Consider the following 12604-nt stretch of genomic DNA (forward strand, 5'->3'; position numbering starts at 1 on the left):
AAAAATATACACATTTAACATCACATTAAGCTTTAGTAAAAGGGCCCCACTGTCTGCGAATCAATTCTATTTGGTACAGAGTAGAATTCCACTAAAACTACTATCTGCATATAATATATTTAAACTGCTTTAGTTGTACCACAAATGCATGATAATAAAAATAGTAGCACCTCATCAATGTGCAGATGTCGATGGATAAATGACAGTTGAAGAGGCAAGTTTCAAAACCTGTTACATATTTTTTTTTTCAAAAATAAGTTCTTACTGGAAGCAGACTGCCTTTACAGATAGCCATAGGATGTGTGAAGTTTACACTAAAAGGCATTTATTCATAAGGTATATGATATTCAGTGAAAAAAATTCTTATGTTGGATAGAATTCTTAAAAATAAAAACTTGAACTTATACCTGGAAAACATATTTTCATATTTAACAGGTTCTGGAACTTACCTCTTCAATTAAACTTTACCATTTCCTTCTTAGGTTTATGTTTAACATTTTATTTTACTCAGGATCATACAATTCCACACTTCATCAACATCATCTTGCAAAACATGCAACCTTATATTAAGTCATTTCCAAATCAAAAACGAACAGAAGAATAGGAAATATATCCGTGATCCCAATTTTGAAGTATATTTTCCCACATTCCATGTATCCCAACCCTCCCTTCCCCTTTAGTAAAGAATATATAGGATAGCCTCTGGCCTGGGTTATTAAGGCCCCAAGCCAACCATAATAGCTGAGTACAACCACAATCCTAAAAGCTCCCACCACCCCTAAAATCCCTTACTTACTCCCCCCTCCCCGACAGAGAATCTCAACACAGAGGGGTCCTTTTACTAAACAGTGATAAAAATTGGCCTGCGGTAGTATGGACGCGTGAAATTGGTACACGCTGAACCATTTTTTACCGCAGCTGGGAAAAAAGTCTTTTTTTAATGGGGGCAGTAAATGGCAGTGTGCTAAAATTAAAAGTAGCTGTCACGACTGTGGCCGTGATCCCTCTTTTGACTCACCTTTTCTGCCGGTCAGCTCATGAGCTGGCTTCTTATCTGCATGATTGTGCTTGTGTTCCAAGCCTCACTTTGGGTTCTTTGTATTTCCTGTCTCTGTCCTGTTATAAGGAAGTGGTTCACTTGCATTCAGGGCCTTTGCAACGCCAAAGGTCTCTAGGTTAGTTGGTGTGCTGTGTAGCACTTCTGCCTTGCTTTGTTTCTTGCCTGCATGCCTTGTTCTTGTTTAGTCTGTGTGCAGTTAAGCTCTTAAGCACTACTGCTTTTATCCTTTCTGGCTGCTTGTCAGCCTTCAGACATTGCTCTTTTGCTTGCCTGTGTATCCTTCTCTGTGGCTGCTTGTCAGCCTTCAACCATTGCTCTTTTGCTTGTCTGTGTATCCTTCTCTGTTACTGCCTGTCAGCCTTCAGCCATTGCTCTTTTGCTTGTCTGTGTATCCTTCTTTGTGGCTGCCTGTCAGCCTTCAGCCATTGCTCTGTTGTTTGTTTGTCAGCTTTGTGTCCTGTCTAGTCTGCCTTGCTAGTTCTAGTCCCTGTTACCTGAACTTCAGCCATTGCTCTGTAGTTGTCTGCTTTGTATCCTGCCTAGTCTGCCTTGCTAGTTCTAGTCCCTGTTACCTGACCTTCAGCCATTGCTCTGTTGTTTGTCTGTGTTTGTCAGCTTTGTATCCTGCCTAGCCTGCCTTGTTTGTTCTTTTCCCCTCTGACCTTCAGGCCCTGTTCAGTCAAGCTTATTTCAGTATCCTATACCCTGTGTGAGAATCCTGAGTCCTGAATCCTGTATCCTGTTTTAGTCAAGCTTATTTAGTATCCAGTGTCCAATGTGAGAATCCTGTTGTTCCAGTCAGTCTGGTCCAGCATTTCTTGTCTACCAGCTCCGTCCTGTAAGTCCTGCAGGCCGCCCGCACCTAGGGGCTCAACCTCTGGGGAACGGTGGTCAGCGCACTGATTGCTCCAGTCCTGTTATTCCAGTCTAGTCCGTTCCAGTATTTGGGTCCAGCCAAGTCCATTCCAGATTCCAGCTCCATCCTTGCTCGTTTGTCCAGTCGTGGTTGTCTGCTGCTGCCACTCCTCAACAGTAGCCCAAGGGCTCACGTTGTTCCAGTGTCCGAGAGCCTGAGACCGTGACAGTAGCATGTGATTATTTACTGCCTGAGCCCATAATGCCACCCACTGACCTAGCGGTAAGGACTCATGCGCTACTCAGGCAGCATGCGCCAATGTGGCTGTGCTGCTGAATACCACCGTGAACACCCCCTGTGGTAGAAAATAGAAAAATATTTTCTACCACAGGAAACAGCACATGCCCACTTTGAAACTACCGCAGGGCACCCATGCTACCTCTGCCGATTTGGCACATGTTACTTGCACATTAGCCCTACTGCTGCTTAGTAAAAGGACTCCAGAGTAAGGTCATACTTCAAAATTCATTCAGCACTAGTCTACGGACTCTTGGTGATAGAGATTGCAAATAGCAATTCCAAAACTAACTAAGTACTAATAAAACTGACCACTGCCTTTTTTTTAAAAGGCACTTAAGATTTTCTCTGGGGGATGGGGGTATCTCTTGCAACTAGTTGTGGAGAATGCATTTTCCCCCAGTATATATGCTTTACTTAAGAACAGATTCCATAGGCCTCCATTTTACTAAGAACCACCCCTTTCCAGGAATATAATATTCAGCAATCTAAAAGAGCTCCCAAATATCTTTGGATAGTTCTCCAAAATGCTTGTATACTACTGCAACCCCCAAAAGAATGGAGCAGTGCATTGTCTGTCCAAACATATTTGAAGCAAGTCAGCCTGCTCTAGAACCCTGAAGCTGTGAAAAATATGTTCTATTAGTTAAAAAGGCCCGTTTCTGGCACAAATGAAATGGGCGCTAGCAAGGTTGTCCTAGGAGTGTGTATGTTTTAGAGGGTGTGTGTGAGACTAACTGTGTGAGAAAGAGAGAGTGAATGTGTGAGTGTGTGTGTGTGACAGAGAGAGAGTGAGACTGTGTGCGAGTGTGTCTGTGAGACAGAGAATGTGTGCCATGGGCCCCCCTCCCTCCAAGTTCCAGGGTCGTCTTCCTCCCTCCCTCCGAGTTCCAGGGTTGTCCCCCTCCCTCCTTCCGAGTTCCAGGGTCGTCCCCCCCTCCCTCCTTCCGAGTTCCAGGGTCGTCCCCCCTCCCTCCTTCCGAGTTTCAGGGTCGGCCCCCTCCCTCTCTCCCTCCGAGTTTCAGGGTCGCCCCCCCTCCCTCCTGGTTCCAGGGTCGCCCCCTCCCTCCGAGTTGCAGGGTTAGCTCCCACTCCCTCCCTCCCTCCCTCCGAGTTGCAGGATCGCCCCCCTCCCCCTCCGAGTTGCAGGGTCGCTCCCTCTTCCCTCCCTCCGAGTTGCAGGGTTGCCCTCTCTTCCCTCCCTCTGAGTTGCAGGGTCGCCCCTCCCTCCCTCCGAGTTCCAGGGTCGCTCCGCCCCTCCCTCCCCCTCTTCCCTCAGAGTTTCAGGTTCCCCCTCCCTCCCTCCCAGTTCTAGGGTCATCGTCCCTCCCTCCCTTCCTTCCAGTTCCAGCCGCACTCGCTCCATATTTTAAAAATCATCTCAGACGAAAGCAGTGTTAAAAGGCGTTCAGCCTCGGCCCTTCTCTCTGTGTTAGCTCCAGTCCCGCCCTCATTGCGAAAAGAGGTAATGAGGGCGCGACCAGAACTAACAGAGAGAGAAGGGCCGAGCCTGCATGCCTGGTGGCGGCGAGCTGGGGGGGCATGGCAGCGAGGGCATCAGGGGAGGAGCCTCGTGCGTGACGTTCAGAAGATGGAGCCTTACAGCAGAGTGCACGAATGCCTTAGCCACGGAGTCTGCTTCAGAACGTTGGAGGTGCGTTTTATTAGATAGGATGTACTGTCCAATATTGACATTCCTGTAACTCAGCACCAAACACCTTCCTCAAGATTTCTCTGATTAGTTTGCAAAAATCCACCCCCTCCAACTGATATGCTAAATCAGTCCAAGCTCCTACGAAAGGACCATAATCCTGAGGTAGCGTAAGCGTCAGTAAAGCATTATGTAACCAAGAGACTGTCACTCCCCCCGATGCATCTCCCCTCAAAAAGTCTCTTAAAAAAGTGCAGCCACGAATGCCATAATCTGACCTAGCAGAGCTGCAGAGATCTTCAAGCAGCAGCAACTGAGAGAAGACAACAATTAGCTGGTGTGGCCAAGAGCATCATCCGAAATCAAGATTAGTGGAAGCAAAGTTGCAGAGATATTCAGACAGTAAAGATTGCAGCCTATGTGCTGCAGTTTCCTCACCCCCTCATCACAAAGGAGTTTCTTGTTAACTGTAAGTGAGCCAATAAAAGGCCTGTAAGTACACACCAGTTCAAAGGCCTCACCTTCTTTCTATTCCTTCTCACCTACATATTCACTTGGACTGCACTAGATGATCGTGCTTTAGTGTACTAACCTCTTGCTCTCTGGAACAGTCTCCCACTGGACATACCTCCCTCAAGAAGTTTAAAACGGCTATTAAAACCCTCTAATTTTTGATAGGTAACATAGTAAATGATGGCAGATAAAGACCTGTACGGACCATCCAGTCTGCCCAACAAGATAAACTCATTTTACATGTTATGTGATACTTTATATGTATACCCGAGTTTGATTGTTCTCGAAAAATTGACCACTCAACATTCAGGGGGGCTTGCGGTAATGTAGGCGTGGGTTTTAGGCGCACACAGATTAATTTTTCAGCGCGCCTGCATAAATTCCTCTTTTTTTTCTTCCGAAAATGGACTTGCAGCAAAATCAAAATTGTCGTGCATCCATTTTGGGTCTGAGACCTTACCGCCAGCCATAGACCTAGCGGTAAAGAATTTGGGCTGTAATGACCTGTGCGCGAAAATACAAAATATTTTTCAGACGCGCGTAGTGGGCACGTGCCAAACTTGAAATTACTGCTAGGGCCACGCGATAACCGGGCAGTAAGTCCAATTTGGCGCATGTAGGCGCCTACACGGCTTAGTAAAAGGGGCCCTCAGATGGCAGCAGTGAGCATTTTTTTTTAACACGGACTACCACTGGCTATGAAAGGTTGAGAATGATCTTCAATTTAGAAAATTATTCAAGGCTTATTTCTTCTTTCAGGCTTAATGTTAATGGGATGTGTATTTATATATGCATATTTACTATATTGCTTATTTTATTTTGATTTCAGATTTTATTTTGATTGTTCTTGTACTGAAGGTGTTATTTTTTGATTGAAGAGGTTTTTCTTTATTGTGACTGTTCTTCTTGTACAGTGTATAAACAGTGTCATAAATTATATACATATAATAAAAATAAGAAAAAAAAATATATATATATATACATAGCGAATGCTACATACCTGTAGAAGGTATTCTCCGAGGACAGCAGGCTGATTGTTCTCACTGATGGGTGACGTCCACGGCAGCCCCTCCATATCGGAAACTTCACTAGCAAAGGCCTTTGCTAGTCCTCGCACGCCCATGCGCACCGCGCATGCGCGGCCGTCTTCCCGCCCGAACCGGCTCGTGTTTGTCAGTCCCGTATGTAGCAAGCCAAAGACAAGGGAAGACACAACTCCAAAGGGGAGGCGGGCGGCTTTGTGAGAACAATCAGCCTGCTGTCCTCGGAGAATACCTTCTACAGGTATGTAGCATTCGCTTTCTCCGAGGACAAGCAGGCTGCTTGTTCTCACTGATGGGGTATCCCTAGCCCCCAGGCTCACTCAAAACAACAAACATGGTCAATTGGGCCTCGCAACGGCGAGGGTATAACTGAGATTGACCTAACAGCTTATCCAACTAACAGAGAGTGTAGCCTGGAACAGAATAAAACATGGGCCTAGGGGGGTGGAGTTGGATTCTAAACCCCGAACATTTTCTGAAGCACTGACTGCCCGAACCGACTGTCGCGTCGGGTATCCTGCTGCAGGCAGTAATGAGATGTGAATGTGTGGACAGATGACCACGTCGCAGCTTTGCAAATCTCTTCAATAGTGGCTGACTTCAAGTGGGCCACTGACGCAGCCATGGCTCTGACATTGTCAGCAGTGACATGACCCTCAAGAGCCAGCCCAGCCTGGGCGTAAGTGAAGGAAATGCAATCTGCTAGCCAATTGGATATGGTGCGTTTCCCCACAGCCACTCCCCTCCTGTTGGGATCAAAAGAAACAAACAATTGGGCGGACTGTCTGTTGGGCTGTGTCCGCTCCAGATAGAAGGCCAATGCTCTTTTGCAGTCCAATGTGTGCAGCTGACGTTCAGCAGGGCAGGAATGAGGACGGGGAAAAAATGTTGGCAAGACAATTGACTGGTTCAGATGGAACTCCGACACTACCTTCGGCAAGAACTTAGGGTGAGTGCGGAGGACTACTCTGTTATGATGAAATTTTGTGTAAGGGGCCTGGGCTACCAGGGCCTGAAGCTCACTGACTCTACGAGCTGAAGTAACTGCCACCAAGAAAATGACCTTCCAGGTCAAGTACTTCAGATGGCTGGAGCTCAGTGGCTCAAAAGGAGGTTTCATCAGCTGGGTGAGAACGACATTGAGATCCCATGACACTGTAGGAGGTTTGACGGGGGGCTTTGACAAAAGCAAACCTCTCATGAAGCGAACAACTAAAGGCTGTCCTGAGATCGGCTTACCTTCCACACGGTAATGGTACGCACTGATTGCGCTGTGAACCCTTACCAAGTTGGTCTTGAGACCAGACTCAGACAAGTGCAGAAGGTAGTCAAGCAGGGTCCGTGTAGGACAAGAGCGAGGATCTAAGGCCTTGCTGTCACACCAGACGGCAAACCTCCTCCATAAAAGAAGTAACTCCTCTTAGTGGAATCTTTCCTGGAAGCAAGCAAGATACGGGTGACACCCTCTGACAGATCCAAAGAGGCAAAGTCTACGCTCTCAACATCCAGGCCGTGAGAGCCAGAGACCGGAGGTTGGGATGCAGAAGTGCCCCTTCGTCCTGTGTGATGAGGGTCGGAAACCACTCCAATCTCCACGGTTCTTCGGAGGACACTCCAGAAGAAGAGGGAACCAGATCTGACGTGGCCAAAAAGGAGCAATCAGAATCATGGTGCCTCGGTCTTGCTTGAGTTTCAACAAAGTCTCCCCCACCAGAGGTATGGGAGGATAAGCATACAGCAGGCCTTCCCCCCAATCCAGTAGGAAGGCATCCGATGCCAGTCTGCCGTGGGGCTGAAGTCTGGAACAGAACTGAGGGACCTTGTGGTTGGCTCGAGATGCAAAGAAATCTACCAAGGGGGTGCCCCACACCTGGAAGATCTGGCGCACTACTCTGGAGTTGAGCGACCACTCATGAGGTTGCATAATCCTCCTCAACCTGTCGGCCAGACTGTTGTTTACGCCTGCCAGATATGTGGCTTGGAGCCACATGCCGTAACGAGCCCAGAGCCACATGCTGACGGCTTCCTGACACGGGGCGAGATCCGGTGCCCCCCTGCTTGTTGATGTAATACATGGCAACCTGGTTGTCTGTCTGAATTTGGATAATTTGATGGGACAGCCGATCTCCGAAAGCCTTCAGAGCGTTCCAGACCGCTCGTAACTCCAGGAGATTGATCTGCAGATCACGTTCCTGGAGGGACCAGCTTCCCTGGGTGTGAAGCCCATCGACATGAGCTCCCCACCCTAGGAGAGACGCATCCGTAGTCAGCACTTTTTGTGGCTGAGGAATTTGGAAAGGGCGTCCCAGTCAAATTGGACCAAATCGTCCACCAATACAGGGAGTTGAGAAAACTCGTGGACAGGTGGATCACGTCTTCTAGATCCCCAGCAGCTTGAAACCACTGGGAAGCTAGGATCCATTGAGCAGATCACATGTGAAGGTGGGCCATGGGAGTCACATGAACTGTGGAGGCCATGTGGCCCAGCAATCTCAACATCTGCCGAGCTGTGATCTGCTGGGACGCTCGCACCCGAGAGACGAGGGACAACAAGTTGTTGGCCCTCGTTTCTGGGAGATAGGCACGAGCCGTCCGAGAATCCAGCAGAGCTCCTATGAATTCGAGTCTTTGCACTGGGAGAAGATGGGACTTTGGATAATTTATCACAAACCCCAGTAGCTCCAGGAGGTGAATAGCCATCTGCATGGACTGTAGAGCTCCTGCCTCGGATGTGTTCTTCACCAGCCAATCGTCGAGATAGGGGAACACGTGCACTCCCAGCCTGCGAAGCGCCCCTGCTACTACAGCCAGGCACTTTGTGAACACTCTGGGCGCAGAGGCGAGCCCAAAGGGTAGCACACAGTACTGGAAGTGACGTGTGCCCAGCTGAAATCGCAGATACTGCCTGTGAGCTGGCAGTATCGGGATGTGCGTGTAGGCGTCCTTCAAGTCCAGAGAGCATAGCCAATCGTTTTCCTGAATCATGGGAAGAAGGGTGCCCAGGGAAAGCATCCTGAACTTTTCCTTGACCAGATATTTGTTCAGGGCCCTTAGGTCTAGGATGGGACGCATCCCCCCTGTTTTCTTTTCCACAAGGAAGTACCTGGAATAGAATCCCAGCCCTTCTTGCCCGGATGGCACGGGCTTGACCGCATTGGCGCTGAGAAGGGCGGAGAGTTCCTCTGCAAGTACCTGCTTGTGCTGGAAGCTGTAGGATTGAGCTCCCGGTGGGCAATTTGGAGGTTTTGAGGCCAAATTGAGGGTGTATCCTTGCCGGACTATTTGAAGAACCCAACGGTTGGAGGTTACAAGAGGCCACCTTTGGTGAAAAACTTTCAACCTCCCCCCGACCGGCAGATCGCCCGGCACTGACACGTTGATGTTGGTTATACTCTGCTGGAGGCAGTCAAAAGCTCGCCCCCTGCTTTTGCTGGGGAGCCGTGGGGCCTTGCTGAGGCGTACGCTGCTGACGAGAGCTAGCGCGCTGGGGCTTAGCCTGGGCCGCAGGCTGTCGAGAAGGAGGATTGTACCTACGCTTGCCAGAAGAGTAGGGAACAGTCTTCCTTCCCCCATAAAAACGTCTACCTGAGGAGGTAGATGCTGAAGGCTGCCGGCGGGAGAACTTGTCGAAAGCGGTATCCCGCTGGTGGAGCTGTTCTACCACCTGTTCTACTTTCTCTCCAAAAATGTTGTCCGCTCGGCAAGGGGAGTCAGCAATCCGCTGCTGGATCCTATTCTCCAGGTCGGAGGCACGCAGCCATGAGAGTCTGCACATCACCACACCTTGAGCAGCGGCCCTGGACGCAACATCAAAGGTATCATATACCCCTCTGGCCAGGAATTTTCTGCATGCCTTCAGCTGCCTAACCACCTCCTGAAATGGCTTGGCTTGCTCAGGAGGGAGCTTGTCCACCAAGCCCGCCAACTGCCGCACATTGTTCCGCATATGGATGCTCGTGTAGAGCTGGTAGGACTGAATCTTGGCCACGAGCATAGAAGAATGGTAGGCCTTCCTCCCAAAGGAGTCTAAGGTTCTAGAGTCTTTGCCCGGGGGCGCCGAAGCATGCTCCCTAGAACTCTTAGCCTTCTTTAGGGCCAGATCCACAACACCAGAGTCGTGAGGCAACTGAGTGCGCATCAGCTCTGGGTCCCCATGGATCCGGTACTGGGACTCGATCTTCTTGGGAATGTGGGGATTAGTTAAAGGCTTGGTCCAGTTCGCCAGCAATGTCTTTTTTAGGACGTGATGCATGGGTACTGTGGACACTTCCGTAGGTGGAGAAGGATAGTCCAGGAGCTCAAACATTTCAGCTCTGGGCTCATCCTCCACGACCACCGGAAAGGGGATGGCCATAGACATCTCCCGGACAAAGGTCGCAAAAGACAGACTCTCGGGAGGAGAAAGCTGCCTTTCAGGGGAGGGAGTGGGATCAGAAGGAAGGCCATCAGACTCCTCGTCAGAGAAATATCTGATGTCCTCCTCCTCCTCCCACGAGGCCTCACCATCGGTATCAGACACAAGTTCATGAACCTGTGTCTGAAGCCGTGCCCGACTCGACTCCGTGGAAACACGACCAGGGTGGAAGCGTCGAGAGGTAGACTCCCTCGCCAGCACCGGCGAAGCTCCCTCCGGTACCGGAGGGGAAGGGCGCAACAGCTCTCCCAGGATCTCCGGGAGAACGGCCCGGAGACTCTCGTGCAGAGCGGCTGTGGAGAAAGACATGGAAGCCAATGCAGGCGTCGAGGTCAGAGTCTGTTCCGGGCTGTCCAAGGTGGAGCGCATCGACACCTCCTGAACAGAGGGTGAGCGGTCCTCCCGGTGCCGATGCCTACTGGGTGCCGACTCCCTCGGCGACCCAGAGCTCTCGGTACCGATGCGGGAAGGTGACCGGTGTCGATGCTTCTTTGATTTTTTCAAACTAAGCATGTCACCGGAGCTTCCCGGTACCGACGAGGAGGACGTAGAATCCAGTCGTCTCTTCCTCGGGGCCGAGGCAGGAGCCCTCAGGGTAGGAGGAGAACCACCTGAAGGCTCACCGCCACCAGCAGGGGAATGGACAGCCCTCACCTGCACTCCAGTCGAAGCACCACCGTCCGACGACATCAGCAGCAGCGGAGGTCCCGGTACCACCGACGCCGCCTTCCGATGTCTCGGTACCGACGATGCAGAGGGTCGATACCTCAATGCCGTCGATGCAGTCGATGCCGAGGTCGAAGGTCTTGATGCTGTCAACGTCGATGCACTCGATGCCTCCAGTGTTGTTGTCGACGAAGAGCCCGAGAACAACACGTTCCACTGGGCCAATCTCGCTACCTGAGTCCTCTTCTGTAAAAGAGCACAAAGACTGCAGGCCTGCGGGCGGTGCCCAGCCCCCAGACACTGAAGACACGACGCGTGCCTATCAGTGAGCGAGATTACCCGGGCGCACTGGGTGCACTTCTTGAAGCCGCTGGGAGACTTCAATGACATGGCCGGAAAAATCACGCCGGCGAAATCAAAATTCGCGATGGTGACGAAGGGCACCAAAAATAAGAGAGAGAGAAAAACCCGTACCGAGGCCACAAAAAAGTCCTACCCCGAAAGCGAAAGGAAACTTACGTCAGGGAAACAAACTAGACACACGGGAAGGGACAAAGACCGAGGTCTTTCTTTTTTTTTTTTTTTGCGAAATCACGAAGACGCGCGAGGGTCAACTTGAGGGGCGCAAAACGGCGGCAAAACACGACCATCCCGAGCGCGGACAAAAGAAGACTGACGAACACGAGCCGGTTCAGGCGGGAAGACGGGTGCACATGGGCGCGCGAGGACTAGCAAAGGCCTTTGCTAGTGAAGTTTCCGATTGGAGGGGCTGCCGTGGACGTCACCCATCAGTGAGAACAAGCAGCCTGCTTGTCCTCGGAGAAATATATATATATATATTTATTTTTTTTCTTATTTTTAATCCAGGTCAGGGCACCAGCATATTGGGGCTTACAGAGGTCACAAGCATTTATCTGGGTCCCTGCCGATATTCAGCTGGAACCTGGTTAGGAGCCGTGTAAGTGCAATGAATTTCGGCAGCTGATGCACTCAGTATGTTTTAAGGTGGCAGTACTTTTTCACAGAGAGGGTAGTAGATGCCTGGAATGCCTTCCAGCAGGATGTGGTGAAGATGAAAACGGTAACAGAATTCAGAAATGTGTGGGATAAACATAAAGTAATCCGGAGTCAAACAAGCTAAGTGGTGATTAGATGGCAACACCAGTAATTGGTAAGCAAATCCAGTGCTGGGCAGACTTCTAGGATTTGTGCCCTGAAAATGGCAAGGGTAAATCAGGATCAAGTATATGTATCATACCTTATAACTATGAGTTTATCTTGGGCAGACTGGATGGACCTTACAGGTCTTTATCTACCGTCAAAGGGGGTCCTGTGCTAGTGGCCATTTTTGCTGTGTAAAAGGGCCCCTATGTTAGTGTTATGATTCTGCTAGCTAGGCAGGGGAATGTTTGGGACTCGCTCCTGATTGGCTTGTCAGGAGCTGAGCTGACATCTGATGCAGCAGACGTCAGAAGCCTGATCTACTTAAGCCTACCTTTACCTACATCTCTTGCTTCAGCGTTTGATTGCCTGTGATTGCTGTCAGCTGAAGCCTGCTTTCCTATCTCTCTCTCTCTCTCTGTTTGTGCTAGTGCACTCTGTGTTACGTTGGAGATTTGCTTTCTCTCCTCATGGCTTGTAGTTTCTGTGTGAGTGATGGTGTTCCCAGCGTGTGCTTCATTGCCTCACTACACTGCACCTGGGTCTATTCTCTGCTTGGCTGGTGTTGTGCTTTGTGGTAAGCTTATCCTTGGTATTTATTTTATTTATTTATTTATTACTTATATCCCACATTTTCCCACTCATGCAGGCGCAATGTGGCTCACAGAGAATTAAATAAGAGTACAAACTTAATAGCTTAGTCAAGCATAAGAAGTAGGTTGGAGGGAAGAAACTAACAACGTGAACTAGGTAGGGTAAGGGACAAGGGATACTTTAATCAACATGGCAAGTTGAGTGGTAAGTCTTAGCAAAGAGGAATGTCTTTAACAACTTCTTAAAAAGGGCATGATCCTCTTGAGTTTTAAGGTGACGAGGTAATGTGTTCCAGTATTTGGGACTCCAATAACAGAAGGACGAGGCGAAGATTTTCTTATACTTAACT

The 12604-nt window shown here is 49.6% G+C and overlaps 1 protein-coding gene across 1 annotated transcript in view; it reads right to left on the bottom strand.

Annotated features, from left to right (window-relative positions):
* Positions 1-12604, bottom strand: part of CNTNAP1 (contactin associated protein 1) — a 394500-nt gene that overhangs the window by 236630 nt on the left and 145266 nt on the right. The gene's annotated exons all lie outside the window — the stretch shown is intronic.

This window comes from Microcaecilia unicolor, chromosome 12 (assembly GCF_901765095.1).
Source record: "Microcaecilia unicolor chromosome 12, aMicUni1.1, whole genome shotgun sequence".
Lineage (NCBI taxonomy): Eukaryota > Metazoa > Chordata > Amphibia > Gymnophiona > Siphonopidae > Microcaecilia > Microcaecilia unicolor.